At 33.2% G+C, this 14830-nt stretch overlaps 1 protein-coding gene across 1 annotated transcript in view; it reads left to right on the top strand.

Moving 5' to 3' along the window:
* LOC125825796 (mechanosensitive ion channel protein 10-like) overlaps positions 1-14830 on the top strand; it is a 676215-nt gene that overhangs the window by 477691 nt on the left and 183694 nt on the right. The gene's annotated exons all lie outside the window — the stretch shown is intronic.

Below are 14830 nucleotides of genomic sequence, written 5' to 3'. Positions count from 1 at the left end.
CAGCACAACCACAATTACAATCACACCCATAATCAACAATGCTCATAGTCATACAATCAAGCAATGGTTTCATGGCATGTAATTATTCATATACATATTCATTTGCATTAGTTTCAATTCACATTTTCCTACTCACATACATGCATGCATACAACGAAGCAATTAACCGACATATATCACACAAATAGGAAATGAAATCATCACCTACCTCGAAATCAAGCTTGAATCCTCTTAAGACACTTGAGTCTTCCCTTTTCGGATTCTTTCGGCTTGTTCTAGGTCTACAAACAATTAATATAACACAAGGATCAATAATTAATGTCTAATTTACCCGAATTATACCAAATTCAATAACTAAAGACCAACCCATGATCCTAAAGTGCAGCTAGGGATTTTTCCCGCCATTAGTTTCAGGCCAAAACCACCCCCCAACGATAATTACCTATGAATCTAAGTTCTACAGATCGAAAAATGGATTAGGGTAGTAAAATCCTTACCTTTAGCACCAAAGGTCATGGAAAACTGTCATGAAATCGTTTTGGGTCGTCTCCTAACCCTTAAGAATGAAGTTTATAGAAAAATAACGAAATTGAGGTTTTTCCTCGACTTAAGTCGCGACTGTCCAGTCGTAGAGGGACCCAGCCCGCCCTAGCAGCATAACCCCGCTCTGGCGGCTTGCACGGAGACAGAGAGTCCTAATTTGAGTTCCTAACTCCCATTTCGCAACAAACCTTGACGTTTTAAAACTACCCATTCATGCTAAGATCCATTTCGGGAGTTCTACTCGCCTGAATTCAATTTCATAAAGCCTTATAGGCTCCTTAACGTCTTAGCTGTCCACTCATTTGATCAAATTCATAATTAGGTCCCCCATTCATTACCAGATTTCCCTAGACCTTACCTGACTCAAATTTCGTCCAAATCTGGACTAGGCTACAAATTTCCAAGTCACTACTCAAAAGTTTTCTGGCCCAAATTCTTTCCCCCACTGGCTTTTCCATAATGACGGGAACATGTCGTTACAATAGTTACCAATTTGCCCATCACTCGTCCCCGAGTGACAAACTAGTAGAACGGGCTAAGGCAAAAGTAGAGTAGTATCTGAATCGTCGAATAACTGGGGATACTTGTTTCGCATGTCCTTCTCGATTTCCCAATTAGCTTCATCAACTCGACAATACTTTTATTAAACTTCCATGAACTTTATCTCTTTGGTCCTTATGATACTTCTTCAACATGTACACATAGAACACCGGATGGACTCCAAATAGGCTAGGGGATGAGGCCAATCTATAAGCCACTGGTCCTACACAGTCAAGGATCTTAAATGGACCAACATATCGAGGACTAAGCTGGCCCTTATTGTCAAATAGCATCACCCCTTTCATGGGTGACACTTTTAGAAGGACTTGCTCACTAGTCTGAAATGTCATGTCCCTTACCTTATGGTCTGCATACTTTTTCTGTCGACTCTGGACTGCTAGAAGCTTAGCTTGGATGCTTCTCACCTTATCTTGAGCATCTTTCACCAAATCAACCCCCTAAGGGTTTCACATCTCCAACCTCAAACAAACCAATTAAATACCTACACATCCTCTCATACATTGCCTCTCCAGCCTCAAACAAACCAATTAAATACCTACACATCCTCTCATACATTGCCTCAATGAAGTCATCTCAATACTCGAGTGATAAATATGGTTGTATGTAAGCTTAACTAACAACAAAAGTGATTCCCAATAACCACCAAAGTTGATCATACACACGTCTGCAACATGTTATCAAGGACCTTGACACAATCATCAGGATAAATCTTTTCTCACATAAGCATGATAAAATTCCAAATCCAAACTCACTACAATTAGAAGTGAACCTGAACCAACCAACACACACTCATAATACCCAAACAATCATAGTTGTTAACAACATCTCCATCCCACAACATAAATTCTCATGAGCTTAAGTTATAAAAATTTGATTTTTAGACATTAGATACTCATCGAGAGATATGTCCAAGCATACAAATCCCCTAAAAACACTATCGAAATGCTAGATTTAGTAATTGTGATTGTACATTACCCTTAAGAACAGTACAATTGGACCCAATGATCCCTACATTCAACCAAGAGAACATCACAGGATAGGTACACCTGATCCACCACCAAGAATCCACCCATAAAAGTGAAAACACACGTGAGCATAGTTAGTGAATCATACTCTTAATACTAACAACCATCATAAATACTCTGACCATTTACCTTATTATAAACCAACACTTTTAAATGAAACTTTTCTTAGGTACTTAACAGTCAACTATAATAAACTTTACGACTCAACCCGGGTGTAAGTCCTTTCAAATACTCAATACATGATACAATTGATAATTTCTCACCTTGTCAACTCATACCTTGACAACATATATCACCACGAATGTAGACTTACAATGAAAACATGAATTGTAAATTCAACTTTATAACACAATCCCCTTATCTATCAACATTAGCTTGTACCTTGAAGATTTTTATGAATTCATGGATCTTCGCTTATCATTGATCGCATCTCCATCGATCTTACAATATCCTTCGCTAAAAAATCACTCGTACTCATTACTAAACTCAAAAGAAAAACCAAAGCACTTATCATCACACTCGAGCTAATGTCTGTTCACTTCTTTCTCAAGTCTTTTCCCATAGTTTGTAACCAATCTGATGGACCAGTGACCCTATTACCATAGCCACAACAACGAATGGATTCACGCGTCTTTGAATCCAATTCTCTACCTAAGATACCTTTTTAGTCTTTGCAATCAAATAAAATATTCTTGTTCTCGCATCTCTCTAAAGGTTATACTACATCCCACTATTTTTCTTCGTCATGACTCTAGCTCTTTAAAATTATATTCGAGTGGTGTCCCACCATCTCCTAAAACCTTCCATACAACCATGTTACTCACCAAATATTAGGAAATCACAACCTTAGATACTTGCGAGTCATACTTACTATACAAAATTCGCTTAACCACAATTTTATTATACAGTTGCATCCCATCACAATCCATCACGAACTTTTATTACCATTATGCTCAGTTAGCCCTAACTATCACTACGAAGTCAACATTTTCATCAATATGACACCTCAAACTCAGGTACACTAATCAAATTCAAAGGACTAACCCAATTTTTATACACACTTACTTACTAAAATCTTCGATTTCCTTCACCCAAGTATACTCAATAGGACTTTCTTTATCCATAAGTTTGTCATTCCGGTATCAATCCACTTCTTTATGGCTTAAGATAAAATCACCAGTCCTCATACTACCATCTTTCTTCTTAACAAATAAGACACGAGCACCCCACAGGGAAGCACTAGGATGGATGAAACATTTATCCAAAAGCTCCTGGATTTAAGCCTTAAGCTCTCTTAATTCTGTTGGAGCCATGCCATAAGGAGGAATGGAGATGGGGCGAGTGTCAAGTTCCAAGTCAATGCAGAAATCTATATCTCTATCCAAAGGCATACCAGGAAAATCTGTAGGAAACACTTCCTTAAATTCAAACACTACAATAATATACTCAATAGAGAGAGACTCAGCATCAACATCCCAAATATGAGCCAAATATGCTAAACGATACTTGCCCCACCAGTTTCCTAGAACGAACGAAAGATATAACTTTAGTTGGCTTAGGTTTGTACTCCCACTCTAACGTTTCCCTACCCAGGATCTCTAGAGTCACAGACTTAGCGTTATAATTAAGCACACCCTAATAGGGGCATAACCAAGTCATGCCTAAGATTATATCGAAGTCAATCATATCCAAAATAACCAAATCAGTCAAAGTCTGAAAACTAATAAATAGAACATGACAAGCACGATATACCTGGTGACTATGACTAGCTCTCCAACTGGGGTAGAAACATGGATGGGGGCATCAAGTACATCACAAACTGCATCAAATCCCAAGGCAAACTGAACTAACACATATGAATAAGTAGAATTCGGATCAAACAAAATGGTAGACATTCGGTCTCATACAAGAATAGCACTTGTGACCACTGCATAAAACACCTCAGCCTTGGTCTTTCCCGGAAAGGCATAAAACTGAGCCATGTCATCTTGACGGGTAACCTCATTGCCTGGCGGCACTGCTCTCCTACCTGCATTACCATTTCTCCGGCCTCGCTGATTTCTTCCTCATATGCCCAGGTTCTCCACAATTTTAACACACTTAATAACTTAATCAAGTAAGCATCATTGGTATTGTAGTAGTCGTATCATGACCCTCTTTGATATACACTAAATCTAGGAAATCGTAGTAGAGATTAGAACCTCAATTGTCGCAACATAATTTCATCATTTACTAAGTAACTTATACATGTTATGACAACAATACTAAATGCATTTTCCAAAGTAATGGTGTTCATTATCTAGCCTTCCCTTACAAAACTTCTTGAATGTTGTCACCTTGGCAAAGTCTTTTGACTTCACCCCCTTCTACGCCTGTCACAAAATTAACCACTTCCTGAAAAGATTTTGCTAAAACAGCCACATGTAAGCTTGAATCTGCAAATTTGACCATAATCCCTTCACAAAACGAAGAATTGCTCTTTTAGACTGAAGTAAAGTGAAGTATCATATTTGGATAAAACACAAACTTTTACCTTAAAGGTTGCAACAAATATATTATGTTGCTTTATATTCAGGAGCTCATCTCTCCTCCTATCCCTCAAAGTTCAGGGTATATACTTCTCCATACAAAAAACTATAAATGTTCCCAAATCATGAATAGTGCATTTACTAGTCGGCACTCAACATGAGACTACCACCACATTTTGATATCTCCCTTAAACTGGTATATCATAAACTCAACGTCAAATCAATCTACCTTATCCATCTTATGAAGCAGCTCATGACAATCAAAAAGAAAATCATAAGAATCTTCAGATTCAGTACCCATGAAGAATGAAGGTTTCAACCTTAAGAACTTAATAAAAACCTCATGTTTGTCACTAGTCATTACATGCCCACCTTGAATTGGGGAAACATGCTTATTTGGAAGGATGTATCCTCTCTTGCTAGTGTTGGTGTTACCACTTCTATTGCTCAAGTTTTGACCATAGAATGAAGGAGGAAAGATACCAATTTGTATCACCTAGATACCAATTGGATTCAAGTAATAGCATGAAAGAAAGAAAGAAATGGGTTTTTCCTAAAGTCATATAGCCTCTCGAAGAAAAGTACATATGTCTCTGTATCATTCTGTAAGACTCTACTAGACTCGTTTTGGTACAATGAGATCAACGAACCTAGGGCTCTGATACCAACTTTTTCACGACCCAGACTGTCGTGATTGGCACCCACACTAACCCTCCGGTGGGAGAATCACTACTACAACCCAACTACACAACTTAACGAAAAGATAGGCATTTAAAGATACATAAGCAAATTTAAATGTCGAAAGAAATATAGAGTTCCCATAAACTCCGAAGTTTTAACAAAAATAACTACCAAAACATTTGTGGAAACAACCTTTAGAAACTGAAAGTCAATGTACCAAAACTCTAATAATGACAAGTCTAAGAACAAGGGGTGCAACCCCGAGTGCTAAAAACATAACAATATCTAAAGAACTAGTCTAAGTCCGAAGAAAATGGACTAAGCAGATTGAGAACTCATGGCAGCCTGGAAGAACTAGTTCACCCTTGAATTCGGTCTTGATCAGTGATCTCCTAAATAAGGTTTGTCAGTAGCCGCCTGAAGATGCCCTATACTCAACAAAGAAAGAGCAAGTGCAGTATTAGTACACAACCACATTGTACTGATAGGATCACGCGGCTATTCCAATTAGCATAATATACAACGATCAATCACAACATAGTAAGCACACATATACATAATACAGTTCAGTTATCATTTAGAGCAACATACAATCTTCAATTATCAATGCCAAGTAAACATAAACACGTCAATCACAATAGTTCTCTCATGGAACTCATACCCAAACTGTTAGTGTGTCGGAACGTGACACCCGATCCAATATACATGTGTCAAAACTTGACACCCAATCCAATATATGTGTCGAAACGTGACACCTTATCCAATAGATGTGTCGGAATGTGACACTCGATCCAGTCAGCACAACCACAATCACAATCACACCCATAATCAACAATGTTCATAGTCATATAATCAAGCAATGGTTTCATGGCATGTAATTATTCATATAAATATACTTATTTGCATTGGTTTCGATTCATATTTCCCTATTCACATATATGCATGCATACAACGAAACAATTAACCGACATATATCACACAAATAGGAAATCAAACTATCACATACCTCAAAACCAAGCTTGAATCATCCTAAAACACTTGAGCTTTCCCTTTTTGGATTTTTTCCGCTTGTTCTAGGTCTACAAACAATTAATATAACGCAAGGATCAATGATTAAGGTCTAATTTACCCGGATTATACCAAACCCAATAAACCAAGACCAACCCATGATCCTAAAGTGCAGCTAGGGATTTTTACCACCATTAGCTTCAGGCCAAAACCATCCCCCAACGATAATTACCCATTAATCTAAGTTCTACGGATTAAAAAACATATTAGGGGAGTAAAATCCTTACCTTTAGCACCATGAGTCGTGGAAAACTGTCAAGAACTCGTCTTGGGTCGTCTCTTAACTCTTAAGAACAAAGTTTGCAGAAAATAACGAAATTGGGGTTTTTCCCCGACTTAAGTCGCGACAGTCCCGCCGTAGCAAGACCCAGCCCGTCACAGTGGCCCCACCCTGGCGGCACTAACCCCGCTCTAGCGGCTTGCACGGAGACAGAGAGTAGTAATTTGAGTTCTAAACTCTCATTTCGCAACACACCTTCAAACCTTGAATTTCTAAAACTTCCCTTTCACGCTAAGATCCGTTTCGAGAGTTCTACTCGCTCAAATTCAATTCCATAAAGCCATAAAGCCATAAAGGCTCCTTAACGTCTTGGCTATCCACTCATATGATAAAATTCATAATTAGGTCCCCCATTCATTACCATATTTCCCTAGACCTTACGTGATTCAAATTTCGTCCAAATCAGAAATAGGCTACAAATTTCTAAGTCACTACTCAAAAGTTTTCTTGCCCAATTTCTTTCCCCATTGGCTTTTCCATAACGACGGGAACAGGTCGTTACATATATTTCCTTGAAGTGGCATCTTAAATATTTTATAAAGGGAAAAAACATAAATGCCCCCCTAAACTTGTGCCGAAAAGTCATTTACACGCTTAAACTATTGTGACGGCCTATTACACACCTAATCTTGTTAAAAGTGATTTTAATACCCCCTTAGAACGTGACAAGGCAAAGAAAGTATCTTCACCTTCCTGAAGGTGCGTGAAAAGAAAACATTATATGTTAAAATGACAAATTTCAACACATGACACTATTTTATTGGTCATTATATAATTATGTATTATAATTTTTAATATGTTAATTGTTTCAATTTTCTTTCTTTTTTAATCTTTTTATTGGTGTCCCAATTGGGAAAATGCATAAGTACCCCCCAACCAATGCCCGAAATCTCAGAGACACACTTCTACTACACCAAGGTCTTATTACCCTCCCGAACTTATTTTATAAATAATTTTCTACCTTTTTCGGCCTACGTGGAACTATCAACCAGATAGCTTGAAAAATTGTCAACACGCGTTGGGCCCAGAAGATAGTGCCACGTAGGACGAAAAGGGGCAGAAAATTATTTATAAAATAAGTTGTGGGGGGGGGGGGGTGTAATAGGACCTTAGTATAGTATAAGTATGTCTCTGAAATTTCGGGCATAGGTTGGGGGGGGGGGAGGATACTTATGCATTTTCCCGGCCCAATTTATTTAAAGCTTTTACATTTTTCTTATTTTTGAGTTCTTCTTCTTTCTTAAGGAATCACTACATTTGTTACCATTGATTGTTTGATGGAAGCACATTCAACACTCTACCATAAAGAGGAACTCTTAAAAAATAGAAAGGAGTGGAGAAGATGATGACTTCCATCAAAAATTTGATAATTTTCAACTTAAAGTTAATGATTTTTCCATTCGAACTCGCCAGAGGATTCAGTAGAGAAGATCACCGAAAAAGAATCATGAGAAAGATAATGATTTCTATTGAATTTTTTAATATTTATGCATAAAATTCATGTTATATTGCCTAAATTTATCAAAAGTTCACCGAAGAAAATGATTTCTCAATCTTTGTCTTCTCTATTCTCGCCGAAGAACTACCAACAACCACCACAATGTTATTTTTATGTCTCATATCATCAATAGCATAATTGATTAATCAATTACACACAAAAAATACTAATGAAATGCTTGATTTACATACATAGTTATCAAGATTTTTAAAGAATTTTACAGATCTGAAATTTTTTATTTGTTTCATCGGCAACAATGGTGTTGTCCATCGCTTATCACCGCCACCAACATCTCTATACTTCATACTCAACTTACTGACTCCTATATTCTCTTCAAATTTTATTTTTTCCCTTCAATTTATGAACAATGGAGAAGGAAGAAGAAATAGATTAAAAAAAGAGTATGGTGAGAGAAGGAAGATGCCCATATTTTTAATTTTTTGCAAAAGTTTAAGAAAATATCAAGGAAAAATGTTTTAAAAATTTTAAATAATATTATTTATGTATGAAAACGCGTGTACAACACTTTTTTTTACACAAAATTGAAATTGTCTTCGGAAGGGGGTATTAATATCACTTTGAACAATATTAGATGTGTAATATATCGTCACAATAGTTTGAGTGTGTAACTGACTTTTCGGCACAAGTTCAGGGGGGAATTTATGTCTTTTTCCATTTTATAAATTCATAGAATATTCACAAAAAAACCAAGATATGGCCTCCTACATTCGAAAAATACACTACTAGCAGCCCTCGAATACCACAGAAATTCAGAAAGAAGAATCAAGGAGCAACAAATTTTATACTTACAATTTTAATAAATAAAATTATTCTCTTATTTATTTTGTGATTGCAATATATTTTTGAACTTGAGAAAAATTGTTGCAAATAATTACGAAATCAAAATGGATTAATATTTTAAAAATATCATTACAAATTAATTAAAAAAATGATAAATTCAAAAAAAAAAAAAAAGAAGGGGGTGGGATTGCAGATGGCATCACATTATTAAATTAAAAAATAATTAAATTTTGATTGTAAAAATGAAAATATATGTACATAAGGAGTAGCAGGGTGGCGGACTAAACAGCGCAAAGAGGTTGAATCTAAACAAAGTAGGGCGGTGTAAGACATAACAAACTTTAGGCATGGAAAAACTTAAATCCACCTTACCTGCGCCATTATCATCTCTAAGCATAAGAGCATGTTTGGCATTACTGTTAAAAATGACTTATTTTTAGAAGTAATTTTTATTATGATTTTCCAAAAAAGTAATTTTAAATAAAATAATTTGTGTTTGACTAATTCATTTGAAAAGTGCATTTCATAAGTGAATTACGTTTGACTGAATTTTTTTTAAAATTCTTTTGAGAATCGAATTACCAAAAAGAACAACTATTAATGTACTTTTAATGTTAAGATTATTTTATAGAGCGAAACAATTTTAAATATCTTTTATAAAATAATTAAATTTTTATTTTTATTAAATTAAAATGTACATATTTAAATTTTTAATCAATAGTATACATTTATTGGAGACTGAAACTTTAATTGTTGTATTTTTTTCTTTTTTCTAATCTTGCAAAATTATTGTTATTTCCTTTTTTTCTAATTTTGCAAAATAGTATGTAAGTAATATATAATATATAAAATAAAATATATAAACTTAAAATAAATTACCAAGTTTATTTATAAATAATATTCTTAAGTGAAATTTAACCAAAATTATGAAATATGCTAATTAATTAATAAGAGATATAGTGATAAATATGAATATATGAAGAAAAAAAATTTAGTCTTCAAAAAAATAATTCTTTGTTTCTACTTCCACTTTTTTTTTGGGAAAATGCATAAGTACCCCACAGCCTATGCCCAAAATCTCTGAGACACATCTAAACTTTACTAAGGTCCTATTACCTCCCCGAACTTATTTTATATATAATTTTCTGCTCCTTTTCAGCCTACGTGGCACTATCTTGTGGTCCCAATGCGTGTTGACAATTTTTTCAAGGATAGTGCCACATAGGCCGAAAAGGGGTAGAAAATTCTATATAAAATAAGTTCGGGGGGTAATAGGACATTAGTAAAGGTTAGGTGTGTCTCATGGATTTTGGGCATATGCTGGGGAGGTACTTATCCATTTTCCCTTCTTTTTTTTAAGACGCAAAACTTTTAAGCTTCTTCTTAACAATAGAAAAACTGCTTTTGCTTTCTTTAAAAACACTTTTACTGATTTACCAAATATTTATTTTTTTAACAAAAATATTATTTTTCTCAAAATAAGTGATTCTGGCCTTCCAACAGCAATGTGAAGCAGACTCTAAGTTTCATTATAAATCACAAAATTATATGATTTTAAAATATAAAAAAGTATATTCAAAATTATGATGGTGATTGAATTTGCATTTTTAAGTAACTTATAACCTAAAAGCTAAAAGCCATATCCAACATTTGATTTTTAGATTATTTTGAATATTTTTTTAGAATAAAAAGCTTAAAAACACTTTTTGTCCTTTTTAAATACTTCCAAAAATTAAAAAAGAGCTTAAAAATTAAAAGGTACTTAAAATAAATTAATTCAAACACCCTCATAACATATCACATTATAAAGATAAAGATATTTAGTATAATTATTTCTATTTAATTATATCTAAATAAAAAAATAAATTTCAAACAAACCACTAAGTAATTTTTCTGAGAGAACGCCATAAATGGCTCCAAAACTATTTGAGTAGAAATAAAATAGTCTCTTAATTATATATTTATAACTTTTAGTCCTTTAAGTATTCAAAAAACTTATAAGGTTTGATTTTGTCTACTTTTTTTTATATATAAATAACTTATGTTATATTGATGAAATGCATGCCCCTGTGAAATTAAAACTTTAACCCATTTTTTGAGTTGTTTTTTTTTTCTCACTCTATTACTTTTTCTTCAAATTATTCTTATGAAAAGAACCTTAACCTCATCGATTCAAAATAGAATTAACGAGGAAAGAATATATAAATCTTAATTTTATTCAATGAAGGGTAAATGAAGTATATTACTGTTAGACTTGAATATATTTAAATTTATTATTAAAAAAAGTTAGAACTTGTTATGTATGGGGAGAGATGTATTTATATTAAATGGAAACAAATTTCTTGCCATAAGAATAAAATTAAAAGTTCTTGCTCACATATTTTTTCATTTCAAATTTTGTACTCACACGACTTTATTAAAGGGAATTTGTTAAAATTTTAGAAGTTAGTAATCTCGACGGAGATTAGGATGAGCATGAATAAAAGAAGAATTGGAAATTTACAAAATAATAGATTCACAACTCTTTTTTTTCGTTTTTTTCATTTTGAAATAGATCAATTTTGTTATTTAGTTCGTTTTATTTTATGCAGAAAAATTTGAGTAATAACATCACATCTCTTATTATATTTGTATGCAAAATAAAATTATAAAAATTCACATTGATTATGAATCGTTAATCGCTAAAAAAGAAAATGTAGCATAGTCAAGTCATTAACAACAATAATGTGCTTCATTTTATCGTCAATTATATAAAATTAAAATTTATATCTCATTTCTTTATTAATTTTAGTTTGAATACTTGAGGTCACAATTCTTTACTTCAGAGTAATTTGAAGAAAAAATTAGAGAGAGAGAAAAAAAATTGAAAACATAAGTTACAAATTTCATTAATATAGACTTAAAAAATAAACAGAAACAAAATTGGATAAGTTTTTAATATTTAAAGGGAAAATGCATAGGTACCCCCTAGTCTATGCCCGAAATCCCAGAGACACACCTAACCTGTACTAAGATCCTATTACCCCCCTGAACTTATTTTATATGTAATATTCTACCCCTTTTTGGCCTACGTGACACTATCTTGTGGGCCCAGCGCATGTTGACCAATTTTTCAAGGATAGTGCCACGTAGGCCAAAAAGAGGTAGAATATTATAGATAAATTAAGTTCGGGGGGGTAATAGGACATTAGTAAAGGTTAGGTGTGTCTCTGAGATTTCGAGTACAGGCTGGGAATACTTATGCATTTTCCCATATTTAAAAGACCAAAATGGATAAATATAAAAAAACTCGTGTATAGAGGAAAAGAAGGGATTAACTAACAGTCGGGAAGGTTCTAGACAAGTATAGAAACAAGGTGATGAGCTCCTCGAAACTTTCCTTCTTCTTCTTCTATTTTCCTCTAGAAATTTCCACACTTGTGTTATATTATATATCTACCTCTCAACATCTCCTGTAATGAGAATGGAAGTCTAATTTCAAACACGAAATCACAACATCCAAGAAGTGAAGAATGGATTTGAGGTTGATGGGTATCGATAACACACCACTCTTCAGCAGATGATGGAAGATTCCGACAATGCACCATTAAGGAACTATGTTCGTGTAGTTTATGAATATTAGGACTAGAGAATCAGTAGAAGAAGAAGAAGAATCAATCTGATATAGAAGAAACTGATTTATGAGAGTTAGAAGTTCTCTCACAATTCTCTCTTATTGATTTATTAAATTGAGTACAAGTATGATCATATATATATATATACACACACACACCCTCTTGAACTTAGTTAGTTATATAACTTATACACTTCCTATTTTGAATATTGAACTAACTATTTTTGCTCACTACTATTCTTAACATAAAGCCATCCATGGCTGCCACACCAGTGGACGTCAAAGAGTATCCTAATTCGTATGTTTTCGTTGTGGTTGAAATAATCTGGAGATATCAAAGTGCAGGTGGAAGAAGACAATGAATGTGCTGTTGATTAGCGGAGAAAGGAAGAGGGTAAAGTTTATTAGGATGGAGAGAAGGGTTGGGAAATTCATGAGTCTGCCGGAGAATGCTAATACTTCTGCTCGGAGTTCTGACTGTTACTGCTCAGAAACCAAAAACAATTGAGGTGAAAGTTGCTTCAAGTTATGGACTCCATCTGTTTTATGAATGGAGCTTCTCTGTTTTGATGGTTTAAACATGGATTTAATAAAGTGATTGCTGCTCCATATTTTGATGCATCCAAAGTGTGAAGGATTAACCAAAAATTGTTAGTGCGTGCGTGTATCTTGTTTGATACTGAATTGAATTTTCAGTACTTTTTTTTGTCTCATTTCCTTACTTGGAAGTTATAGCATAGCCATTATCATTTCACCTGATTTATAAAATAGTATACACCCTTGATTCCTTTTCATATCTATCATTTTCTATACTTGTCATTCTATTAAATTAATACATAAATTATTATTTTCTTTCCATGATATCATTGAATCATTGATAGAGTAGTTAATTAATCTTGAAAACATATATTTGGATTTAGATTAACCTAGGAAATCTATAAGCAATTCTTTTCCCATTTACTATTCTTTATATTTGATTTTGAAAAAAATATATCAACAAACAAACTAAAACATTTTTACACAAAATATATAGAAAAATTGAGGTGGAAAAAATTTAATTTTTTGGATCAATTGGTGAAAAAATTTGTCTCCAAAAGTAAACTCAAAATTTAAATAGTCATTCAAATTCAAATGCATTTTAATTTTTGAAATCTAACATATTCATCATTTATTATAAAATTAATTTAAAGAAAATATAAAATAAGGATAGACGGGTAAAGTTATTTAATTTCTTAATGCAAATTCAAATTAAAAAGTTTGACATATAAAAAGAAATGGAGAAAGTATTTGTTTAGTGTATTGTATTACTATCTAAATCCTCTCCAAACGTATTTTACTAAGAAATAATAATATTTTGTTGCTAGAAAATAGTCGAAAGAATAAAAAATGCTTCCCCGTAAATCTTACTCTGGAGCGAGCCAAATGCATTCATGAATTCTGAACTCTTTATAAATGAAATTGTTGTATAGACTTTGTTTTAATGCGCTATCATTTTTTATGATGAATACTTTTATATGAGATATAATAATGTACTACTACTATTTACGAGAAATGAAATTTGCAATTGTTGGTATTTGTGTTCAATTCAGTAAATCAGAAATCTAGAAGAGGTAAAAAAAATAAAAATCAAGACTGTTGTCAAGGATATGGGTTATTTTTTCTTTAAGGTTGGAATGAAAAAAATATTTTTGTAAGCGTGGCCATGTAATTTAGAAGTCTGGCAAATTCAATTGAATGGATCTGTCAATAGGTAGGTGCATCGTTTATTTATCGTTCTCGTTCGGAATCTTTTGGGAGTTAAAACAAATATATTTGTTATTTAAATAGATAAAGGACCAACCATTTCCATAAGCTACCTTATATGAGGGATCAAATTAATTTAACTCATATATTAAGGATTATTTTGATCATTTTTTCATTTAAAACATGTCATAATAAGAACTTGGACAAAGACAATAGTGAAAACAACAATCTAAAAGAAAAGATGAAGTAATTATTTATTTTCTAAGGAGAATTTTTTTCACCATACTTGCTAGCAATTTGAACCATGTTCTAGAAGAGTGTAGAATACGGATAACGTCTAAGCAGAAACGTGTTCTATTTCATTCCAGAAGCTTCCGTATTTCCACTATATAATCACCCCATCTTTGAATCAACATATGCAATCAAAAGCTAAAAATTGCAAAATTACTCTTTAAAGTGAATTAAGCCAATTGATCAAAGCTAAACCAC

Source organism: Solanum verrucosum, unplaced genomic scaffold (genome assembly GCF_900185275.1).
Source record: "Solanum verrucosum unplaced genomic scaffold, falcon-dt-bn FXZP01000247.1, whole genome shotgun sequence".
NCBI classification, from domain to species: Eukaryota; Viridiplantae; Streptophyta; class Magnoliopsida; order Solanales; family Solanaceae; genus Solanum; species Solanum verrucosum.
Note: the sequence above shows the minus strand (reverse complement) of the source record. Positions and strands in the feature narration are given on the sequence as shown.